The sequence below is a fragment of the Triticum urartu genome, chromosome 4A (assembly GCF_056163025.1).
Source record: "Triticum urartu cultivar PI428250 chromosome 4A, HENAU_Tu73, whole genome shotgun sequence".
NCBI classification, from domain to species: Eukaryota; Viridiplantae; Streptophyta; class Magnoliopsida; order Poales; family Poaceae; genus Triticum; species Triticum urartu.
Window position 1 is genome coordinate 5296944 of NC_141876.1, and position 12131 is coordinate 5309074.

Sequence of the window (12131 nt, forward strand, 5' to 3'; positions counted from 1 at the left end):
ATGCTCGGGGACATAGCCTCGAACCATCACCGGCATTATCCGCTCAATCCATACATGGTAGTCATGACTCTTCAGGCCGGTCACTTTGCCCGTTGAAAGATTGACTCCCTTACTTATATTCGATGCATAACCATCGGTGAACTTCAAAATTTGTTTCAGCCAGATAAGTACTTCTTTTTTTTCTGGCGGTTTAAGGACAAAGTCAGCATCTGGCTTGAACCAGTTTTTACGACCGCCTGTGGGAGGCTTCATGTTCAGGCGTGGTCTATCACAAATTCTCTGTTGATCGGCTCTAGCTTTTACGTTATCCTTCGTCTTATCAGGAATGTTGAGGATCGTGTGGAAAAGTGACTCTGCCACATTCTTTTCGGTGTGCATCACATCAATATTGTAAGGAAGTTTGAGGTCCTTGAAATAGGGAAGCTGCGAGAAGGGGGTAATGTGCGTCCAGTTGTGCGTCTCACCATATCCCTCGAAGCCTTTGGCTTTGGCTTTGCCTTTGCCTTCGACTTTAGGCTTGAGAGCTTTTAGCTGAGCAAGAACATCTGCCCCCGAAAATGTTGGAATCTCGGTTACTTCATGAACAACCCGGCCTTTCGTGAAGTTCTTCTTGTCTTCCCTATCTGGATGGTCTGGCGGGAGGAACTGTCGATGCAGGTCAAAGGCTACATACTTGCCACCCTTACTCAGCCAAATCATTCGCAGAGCCTGCATGCACACTGGGCATGGCATCTTACCGCTTGTACACCATCCGCAGAATAGAGCATAGCCGGGAAAGTCATGCATGCAATAGTGCAACCAAACTTTCATCAAGAAATTTCTCTGCAGATCCCGGTCATATGTCAACCTCGGAAAGTACCAAGAATGGTGCAAAGCATCCACAAGCGGCTGCATAAGCACACCCAATTGCTTCCCCGGGTAGTCAGGCCCCGGAATGATGAGCGACAAGAACATGGTCTTCCGTTGCATTAGGCACCGGGAGGAAGATTGAGCGGAATTACAAACACAGGCCAGCAGCTGTATGGATTGGACGACATACCATATGGATTCAACCCATCACCTGATATGGCTATTCTGACATTCCCAGCCTCAGCTGCTTCCTCGGGGTATTCTTCATCGAATGACTTCCATGCTTCCCCTCCCGATGGATGTATGATTTTTTTTGGATTGTACCTTATACCTTCCTTGTGCCACTTCATCATTTTGGCAGACTCCTTCGTGATGAAAAGGCGCTGCAGTCTTTTTATAAAATCAAGATACCGAAGAACCTTAACAGGGATGGTTAGCTGCTTTTTCTCACCATCCTCACCGACCACCTCAATGTACCGAGACGAACCGCACTTCCGACAGTACTTGTCATCCGCATACTCGTGCCTAAACAAAAGGCAATTCTTCGGGCAAACATCTATTTTCTCATAATCCATAGAGAGTGCCTTCATGATTTTCTTTGTATCGTACATGCTTTTCGGCAGTTCATGACCCTCAGGGAGGCTGTTAGCCCATACTCCCAGGAATGCTTCGAAGCATTTCTGGCTACAGCCGTACTCAGCCTTGACTGCAATCAGTTGCGAGATGGCATCCAGCTGAGATATTTTCGCACCCGCATAAAGAGGTTTCTTCGATGAGGCCAAGACCTCCAAGAAGGCCTTTGCGGTTGCCTCCGGCTCCTCCGGTTCATTCTCTGAAGGTGTCGCATTTGCCGTTTCTGCAACAACGACATCATCTAGCATGTCCCTGACCCCGTCGTCCTCATATCCATCGATGCATTGTCGCATCACCTCCTCTCTACCACGGTCCTGCTCGGCTATGTTTATCGGCGGCATGTCAAAGTTTGGCATATATCCGTGCGTGCGAAGATGCTCACTCATGTCCGTCTGATTTCTACGGTGACATCTGGCACATCTCGCACAGGGGCATGGTGGGATAATTCTCATTGGACGACGGAATATCTCCTTCAAATACACATCGGTTTTCGCGATCCACTCTGATGTTACTCGATTCCGACGGATAAAACCACTGTACATCCACTGATTATCTGCCATCCTCTGCTTTTTTGCAACCCACACAACATAATTAATGATTCACTTAAATTAATCACATCAAATTTTCAGTTTCTACCGCGTTTAATCCACCTACATTTCTAATAGGTAAAGATGGGTCCTAATCCCACCCGAGAATGTGTAGATTGAGTAAGTTCTCCATTCTACCCCGTTCCGAGACAAAATTTCGGCAGCACCTCCCCGCTGTTCTCCAGATACACGTCTCGGCAAATCCTGTCTCAGAACAACGGGGAACAACGGGGAGGCGCCGCCGAAATCCTGTCTCGGAACGGGGTAGAACATGGAGAACATACCCAATCTACACATCCTCGGGCTGTCCGTGGAAAACGCAGGACAATCCGAAAGAGCTGCGGTGATAAATATGCAATTGAATGCATATTTATCGATGCAAACCTTTCGGACGGGAGACGCCTAGGGTACGCCAGTTGACTTGAAAATGAAATCTAGTGACATGATTAAAAGAGCGTAGGAGGTGTAGGTGGATTCGTAGCTCACCCTCGGCTGTAGAGGAAGTAGTCGAACAGAGGAGGGACGATCCTTGACCAACAACTCCGATGACGATCACTCCACCGACATGAAACTCTAACAAACCTGCAAATTCCAAAGCGACAAAAATTTAGAACATCACAACTCATAAAGCATATTCATCATCAACTCACAAATTTAGGTGCATTCATTTATTCTTGAATCATGTAGGGTTATTTCATCACATATTCATCATCATCATCACAACTAACAATATTAAATAAATATTCATCATCATCATCATCACAACTAACAATATCAACAATATATTCATCATCATTGTCTATTCATCATCATCATCGATTCAACTCATCGAACAAAAAATTTATCTATCTCTATCTATATATCTAACAATCTATCTATCTAACAATCTATCTATCTATTGATCTATCTATCGATCTATCTATATATGTAACAATCTATCTATCTAAAAACAGAAAAAAAAAAGGTGAAGGTCTCACCGGAGCGGCAGGGCTGGGGCGAGGCAGAGCCAGGCAGGGCCGGGGCGAGGAGGCGACCGATGGGGCGGAGCCAGGCAGGGCCGGGGCGCGGGATGGGGGCGAGGTGGCGGCCGGCGGGGCAGGGCAGGTCGGGGCGAGGTGGCGACCAGCGGGGCAACGACGCGGAGGAGGGGGTGGAGCAGCGCGGGTGGGGGGTCCGACGGAGGGGGGTGGAGATGGCGGCGGCGGAGAGGGCGTCCGACGGAGGAGGGTGGAGATGGCGGCGGCGCGGCGCGGGTGGGTGGAGATGGCGGCGGAGAGGGCGTCCGACGGAGGAGGGTGGAGATGGCGGCGGCGCGGCGCGGGTGGGTGGAGATGGCGGCGGCCGGTGGCGGGGCGAGCGGCTAGGGGGGCGTCGACGGCGCGGAGAGGGTGGCGGCGGCGGTTGGCTGTCGAGGAGAGGGAGTTGGATCGAGGAGAGAAACGAGTGGAGGAGGAGGGCCGGGTCGAGGATAAGGTGGCCCTATGCCGACGGCCAGTCCGTCGGCATAGGAGTGGTCCCACCTGACAGCGAGAGGTCCATCGAGTGGATAAGGGTGGCTCTATGCCGACGGCCAGGCCGTCGGCATAGATAGGAGGCCTATGCCGACGGCTATGCCGTAGGCATAGATGGCAACTACTTTTTTAAAAAAAATAGTCCCACCTCGCCGAGGGAAAAGCAATTAGACCTGTTTAAATAGTTCACTAATTCAATTATTACATTTTTAGATTCTTAGTTTACCGTCCGTATGGGACCCGGTACCCCGCACCTGGAGGGGGGAAACGGACGCGTGGGGTCGTGTAGACCCGACACGTCCGTTTCCCCCCTCCCGGTGCCGGCGGCGGCGCCGTCTGTTAGGGGGGCCACACCCCGAAGATGCGTGCCGCCTCTTCGGACATGCCACAACACCACCCTGCTTGTATGAGGGCCCGATACGACACTCCGGTGGCATTGCTACCCCCTAGGGACCCCGTCCCGCCTAACCCTGGAGCGGTTGACCACGAGATCTAGCCCTTTGACTTCCTACGGACGGGCTTTGACTAGTGGACCTCTCCACCCGGTTGTGTCGGGTCGGCCCAGAGGGACACCGGGGAGCAACATCTGCGCCAAACCCACAGCTAAATCCACTCCGTGTAGACCCGATGCGGTAGTTTCCCCACTCCAGGTGCCGGCGGCGGCGCCGTCCGTGAGGGGGGCCACGCACCGGAGACGCGTGCGGCCTTTTCGGACATGCCACAACACCACCCCACATGTATGAGGCGCGGTACGATGCTCCGGTGGCATTGCTACCCCCCAGGGCCCCCGTCCCGCCTAACCCTGTAGCGTTTGACCACGGGATCTAGCCCTTTGACTTTGCACGGACGGGCTTTGACCAGCGGACCTCCCCACCCGGTTGTGTTCGGTCAGCCATAGGTACACTTTGGAGCAACATCCGGGCCAGACCCACAACAAGATCCCCTCCGTGTAGACCCGCCGCGTCCGTTTCCCCCCTCCAGGTGCCGGTGGCGGCGCCGTTCGTGAGGGGGGGCACACCCCGGAGACGTGTGCCGCCTCTTCGGACATGCCACCAAACCACCCCGCATGTATGAGGGCCCGGTGCGATACTCCGGTGGCATTGCTACCCCCCAGGGCCCCCGACCCGCCTAACCCTGTAGCGTTTGACCACGGGATCTAGCCCTTTGACTTTGCACGGACGGGCTTTGACCAGCGGACCTCCCCACCCGGTTGTGTTAGGTCAGCCGATAGGAACACTCTGGAGCAACATCCGGGCCAGACCCACAGCAAGATCCCCTCCGTGTAGACCCCACGCGTCCGTTTCCCCCCTCCAGGTGCCGGCGACGGCGCCGTCCGTGAGGGGGGCACACCCCGGACACGCGTGCCGCCTCTTCAGACATGCCACCACATCACCCCGCATGTATGAGGGTCCGGTGTTACGCTCCGGTGGCATTGCTACCCCCAGGGCCCCCGTCCCGCCTAACCCTGTAGCATTTGACCACGGGATCTAGCCCTTTGACTTTGCACGGACGGGCTTTGACCAGCGGACCTCCCCACCCGGTTGTGTTCGGTCAGCCCATAGGTACACTTTGGAGCAACATCCGGGCCAGACCCACAACAAGATCCCCTCCGTGTAGACCCGCCGCGTCCGTTTCCCCCCTCCAGGTGGCATTGCTACCCCCCAGGGCCCCCGACCCGCCTAACCCTGTAGCGTTTGACCACGGGATCTAGCCCTTTGACTTTGCACGGACGGGCTTTGACCAGCGGACCTCCCCACCCGGTTGTGTTCGGTCAGCCCATAGGTACACTTTGGAGCAACATCCGGGCCAGACCCACAACAAGATCCCCTCCGTGTAGACCCGACACGTCCGTTTCCCCCCTCCAGGTGCCGGCGGCGGCGCCGTCCGTGAAGGGGGGCACATCCCGGAGACGTGTGCCGCCTCTTCGGACATGCCACCACACCACCCGGCATGTATGAGGGCCCGGTGCCGCGCTCCGGTGGCATTGCTACCCCCCAGGGCCCCCGTCACGCCTAACCCTGTAGCGATTGACCACGCGATCTAGCCCTTTGACTTTGCACGGACGGGCTTTGACCAGCGGACCTCCCCACCCGGTTGTGTTCGGTCAGCCCATCGGTACACTTTGGAGCAACATCCGGGCCAGACCCACAGCAAGATCCCCTCCGTGTAGACCCGACACGTCCGTTTCCCCCCTCCAGGTGCCGGCGGCGGCGCCGTCCGCGAAGGGGGGCACATCCCGGAGACGTGTGCCGCCTCTTCGGACATGCCACCACACCACCCCGCATGTATGAGGGCCCGGTGCCACGCTCCGGTGGCATTGCTACCCCCCAGGGCCCCCATCCCGCCTAACCCTGTAGCGATTGACCACGGGATCTAGCCCTTTGACTTTGCACGGACGGGCTTTGACCAGCGGACCTCCCCACCCGGTTGTGTTCGGTCAGCCCATAGGTACACTTTGGAGCAACATCCGGGCCAGACCCACAACAAGATCCCCTCCGTGTAGACCCGCCGCGTCCGTTTCCCCCCTCCAGGTGCTGATGGCGGCGCCGTTCGTGAGGAGGGGCACACCCCGGAGACGTGTGCCGCCTCTTCGGACATGCCACCAAACCACCCCGCATGTATGAGGGCCCGGTGCCACGCTCCGGTGGCATTGCTACCCCCCAGGGCCCCCGACCCGCCTAACCCTGTAGCGTTTGACCACGGGATCTAGCCCTTTGACTTTGCACGGACGGGCTTTGACCAGCGGACCTCCCCACCCGGTTGTGTTCGGTCAGCCCATAGGTACACTCTGGAGCAACATCCGGGCCAGACCCACAACAAGATCCCCTCCGTGTAGACCCGCTACGTCCGTTTCCCCCCTCCAGGTGCCGGCGACGGCGCCGTCCGTGAGGGGGGGCACACCCCGGACACGCGTGCCGCCTCTTCAGACATGCCACCACATCACCCCGCATGTATGAGGGTCCGGTGTTACGCTCCGGTGGCATTGCTACCCCCAGGGCCCCCGTCCCGCCTAACCCTGTAGCATTTGACCACGGGATCTAGCCCTTTGACTTTGCACGGACGGGCTTTGACCAGCGGACCTCCCCACCCGGTTGTGTTCGGTCAGCCCATAGGTACACTTTGGAGCAACATCCGGGCCAGACCCACAACAAGATCCCCTCCGTGTAGACCCGCCACGTCTGTTTCCCCCCTCCAGGTGCCGGTGGCGGCGCCGTTCGTGAGGGAGGGCACACCCCGGAGACGTGTGCCGCCTCTTCGGACATGCCACCAAACCACCCCGCATGTATGAGGGCCCGGTGCGATGCTCCGGTGGCATTGCTACCCCCAGGGCCCCCGACCCGCCTAACCCTGTATCGTTTGACCACGGGATCTAGCCCTTTGACTTTGCACGGACGGGCTTTGACCAGCGGACCTCCCCACCTGGTTGTGTTCGGTCAGCCCATAGGTACACTTTGGAGCAACATCCGGGCCAGACCCACAACAAGATCCCCTCCGTGTAGACCCGCCGCGTCCGTTTCCCCCCTCCAGGTGCCGGTGGCGGCGCCGTTCGTGAGCGGGGGCACACCCCGGAGACGTGTGCCGCCTCTTCGGACATGCCACCAAACCACCCCGCATGTATGAGGGCCCGGTACGATGCTCCGGTGGCATTGCTACCCCCAGGGCCCCCGACCCGCCTAACCCTGTAGCGTTTGACCACGGGATCTAGCCCTTTGACTTTGCACGGACGGGCTTTGACCAGCGGACCTCCCCACCCGGTTGTGTTCGGTCATCCCATAGGTACACTTTGGAGCAACATCCAGGCCAGACCCACAACAAGATCCCCTCCGTGTAGACCCGCCGCGTCCGTTTCCCCCCTCCAGGTGCCGGTGGCGGCCCCGTTCATGAGGGGGGGCACACCCCGGAGACGTGTGCCGCCTCTTCGGACATGCCACCAAACCACCCCGCATGTATGAGGGCCCGGTGCGATGCTCCGGTGGCATTGCTACCCCCAGGGCCCCCGACCCGCCTAACCCTGTAGCGTTTGACCACGGGATCTAGCCCTTTGACTTTGGACGGACGGGCTTTGACCAGGGGACCTCCCCACCCGGTTGTGTTCGGTCAGCCCATAGGTACACTTTGGAGCAACATCCGGGCCAGACCCACAACAAGATCCCCTCCGTGTAGACCCGACACGTCCGTTTCCCCCCTCCAGGTGCCGGCGGCGGCGCCGTCCGTGAAGGGGGGCACATCCCGGAGACGTGTGCCGCCTCTTCGGACATGCCACCACACCACCCGGCATGTATGAGGGCCCGGTGCCACGCTCCGGTGGCATTGCTACCCCCCAGGGCCCCCGTCCCGCCTAACCCTGTAGCGATTGACCACGCGATCTAGCCCTTTGACTTTGCACGGACGGGCTTTGACCAGCGGACTTCCCCACCCGGTTGTGTTAGGTCAGCCCATAGGAACACTCTGGAGCAATATCCGCGCCAGACCCACAGCAAGATCCCCTCCGTGTAGACCCCACGCGTCCGTTTCCCCCCTCCAGGTGCCGGCGACGGCGCCGTCCGTGAGGGGGGGCACACCCCGGACACGCGTGCCACCTCTTCAGACATGCCACCAGATCACCCCGCATGTATGAGGGTCCGGTGTTACGCTCCGGTGGCATTGCTACCCCCAGGGCCCCCGTCCCGCCTAACCCTGTAGCGTTTGACCACGGGATCTAGCCCTTTGACTTTGCACGGACGGGCTTTGACCAGCGGACCTCCCCACCCGGTTGTGTTCGGTCAGCCCATAGGTACACTCTGGAGCAACATCCGGGCCAGACCCACAACAAGATCCCCTCCGTGTAGACCCGCTACGTCCGTTTCCCCCCTCCAGGTGCCGGCGACGGCGCCGTCCGTGAGGGGGGGCACACCCCGGACACGCGTGCCGCCTCTTCAGACATGCCACCACATCACCCCGCATGTATGAGGGTCCGGTGTTACGCTCCGGTGGCATTGCTACCCCCAGGGCCCCCGTCCCGCCTAACCCTGTAGCGTTTGACCACGGGATCTAGCCCTTTGACTTTGCACGGACGGGCTTTGACCAGCGGACCTCCCCACCCGGTTGTGTTCGGTCAGCCCATAGGTACACTTTGGAGCAACATCCGGGCCAGACCCACAACAAGATCCCCTCCGTGTAGACCCGCCACGTCCGTTTCCCCCCTCCAGGTGCCGGTGGCGGCGCCGTTCGTGAGGGAGGGCACACCCCGGAGACGTGTGCCGCCTCTTCGGACATGCCACCAAACCACCCCGCATGTATGAGGGCCCGGTGCGATGCTCCGGTGGCATTGCTACCCCCAGGGCCCCCGACCCGCCTAACCCTGTAGCGTTTGACCACGGGATCTAGCCCTTTGAGTTTGCACGGACGGGCTTTGACCAGCGGACCTCCCCACCCGGTTGTGTTCGGTCAGCCCATAGGTACACTTTGGAGCAACATCCGGGCCAGACCCACAACAAGATCCCCTCCGTGTAGACCCGACACGTCCGTTTCCCCCCTCCAGGTGCCGGCGGCGGCGCCGTCCGTGAAGGGGGGCACATCCCGGAGACGTGTGCCGCCTCTTCGGACATGCCACCAAACCACCTCGCATGTATGAGGGCCCGGTGCCACGCTCCGGTGGCATTGCTACCCCCCAGGGCCCCCGTCACGCCTAACCCTGTAGCGATTGACCACGCGATCTAGCCCTTTGACTTTGCACGGACGGGCTTTGACCAGCGGACCTCCCCACCCGGTTGTGTTCGGTCAGCCCATAGGTACACTTTGGAGCAACATCCGGGCCAGACCCACAGCAAGATCCCCTCCGTGTAGACCCGACACGTCCGTTTCCCCCCTCAAGGTGTCGGCGGCGGCGCCGTCCGTGAAGGGGGGCACATCCCGGAGACGTGTGCCGCCTCTTTGGACATGCCACCACACCACCCCGCATGTATGAGGGCCCGGTGCCACGCTCCGGTGGCATTGCTACCCCCCAGGGCCCCCGTCCCGCCTAACCCTGTAGCGATTGACCACGCGATCTAGCCCTTTGACTTTGCACGGACGGGCTTTGACCAGTGGACTTCCCCACCCGGTTGTGTTAGGTCAGCCCATAGGAACACTCTGGAGCAATATCCGCGCCAGACCCATAGCAAGATCCCCTCCGTGTAGACCCCACGCGTCCGTTTCCCCCCTCCAGGTGCCGGCGACGGCGCCGTCCGTGAGGGGGGGCACACCCCGGAGACGTGTGCCGCCTCTTCAGACATGCCACCACATCACCCCGCATGTATGAGGGCCCGGTGCCACGCTCCGGTGGCATTGCTACCCCCAGGGCCCCCGTCCCGCCTAACCCTGTAGCGATTGACCACGCGATCTAGCCCTTTGACTTTGCACGGACGGGCTTTGACCAGCGGACCTCCCCACCCGGTTGTGTTCGGTCAGCCCATAGGTACACTTTGGAGCAACATCCGGGCCAGACTCACAGCAAGATCCCCTCCGTGTAGACCCCACGCGTCCGTTTCCCCCCTCCAGGTGCCGGCGTCGGCGCCGTCCGTGAGGGGGGGCACACCCCGGACACGCGTGCCGCCTCTTCAGACATGCCACCACATCACCCCGCATGTATGAGGGCCCGGTGCCACGCTCCGGTCGCATTGCTACCCCCCAGGGCCCCCGTCCCGCCTAACCCTGTAGCGATTGACCACGCGATCTAGCCCTTTGACTTTGCACGGACGGGCTTTGACCAGTGGACCTCCCCACCCGGTTGTGTTAGGTCAGCCCATAGGAACACTCTGGAGCAACATCTGGGCTAGACCCACAGCAAGATCCCCTCCGTGTAGACCCCACGCGTCCGTTTCCCCCCTCCAGGTGCCGGCGGCGGCGCCGTCCGTGAGGGGGGGCACACCCCGGACACGCATGCCGCCTCTTCAGACATGCCACCACACCACCCCGCATGTATGAGGGCCCGGTGCCACGCTCCGGTGGCATTGCTACCCCCCAGGGCCCCCGTCCCGCCTAACCCTGTAGCGATTGACCACGCGATCTAGCCCTTTAACTTTGCACGGACGGGCTTTGACCAGTGGACCTCCCCACCCGGTTGTGTTAGGTCAGCCCATAGGAACACTCTGGAGCAACATCCGGGCCAGACCCACAGCAAGATCCCCTCCGTGTAGACCCCACGCGTCCGTTTACCCCCTCTAGGTGCCGGCGGCGGCGCCGTCCGTGAAGGGGGGCACACCCCGGACACGCGTCCCGCCTCTTCGGACATGCCACCACACCATCCCGCATGTATGAGGGCCCGGTGCCACGCTCCGGTGGCATTGCTACCCCCCAGGGCCCCCGTCCCGCCTAACCCTGTAGCGATTGACCACGCGATCTAGCCCTTTGACTTTGCACGGACGGGCTTTGACCAGTGGACCTCCCCACCCGGTTGTGTTAGGTCAGCCCATAGGAACACTCTGGAGCAACATCCGGGCCAGACCCACAGCAAGATCCCCTCCGTGTAGACCCCATGCGTTCGTTTACCCCCTCCAAGTGCCGGCGGCGGCGCCGTCCGTGAGGGGAGGCACACCCCGGACACGCGTGCCGCCTCTTCAGACATGCCACCACACCACCCCGCATGTATGAGTGCCCGGTGCCACGCTCCGGTGGCATTGCTACCCCCAGGGCCCCCGTCCCGCCTAACCCTATAGCGATTGACCACGCGATCTAGCCCTTTGACTTTGCACGGACGGGCTTTCACCAGTGGACCTCCCCACCCGGTTGTGTTAGGTCAGCCCATAGGAACACTCTGGAGCAACATCCGGGCCAGACCCACAGCAAGATCCCCTCCGTGTAGACCCCACGCGTCCGTTTCCCCCCTCCAGGTGCCGTCGGCGGCGCCGTCCGTGAGGGGGGGCACACCCCGGACACGCGTGCCGCCTCTTCAGACATGCCACCACACCACCCCGCATGTATGAGGGCCCGGTGCCACGCTTCGGTGGCATTGCTACCCCCCAGGGCCCCCGTCCCGCCTAACCCTGTAGCGATTGACCACGCGATCTAGCCCTTTGACTTTGCACGGACGGGCTTTGACCAGTGGACCTCCCCACCCGGTTGTGTTAGGTCAGCCCATAGGAACACTCTAGAGCAACATCCGGGTCAGACCCACAGCAAGATCCCCTCCGTGTAGACCCCACGCGTCCGTTCACCCCCTCCGTGACACGGCGATAGCGACGTTCGTAACGGGGGGCGGCAATCGATATACCATCGGGAATGTTTTTTTAGATAAGGCATAATTATCTTATGCAAAAACAAAAACTAAAATAAAGTAAAAATAACAAAACAAAGTAAAAATAAAAAAATAAAGTAAAATATACGTATGCCGACGGCAACGCCGTCGGCATATCTGTGCACACATGCAGGTTATCCCGCGGATCGATGACGGGGCGTGGCACAGGGATCAATGACGTGGCGAAGGGGCCTATGCCGACGGCCGTGCCGTAGGCATACCTCTGCCACAGATAATATAAAAAATTAAGTAAAGTAAACATATGCCGACGGCCAGGCCGTCGGCATATCTGTGCAC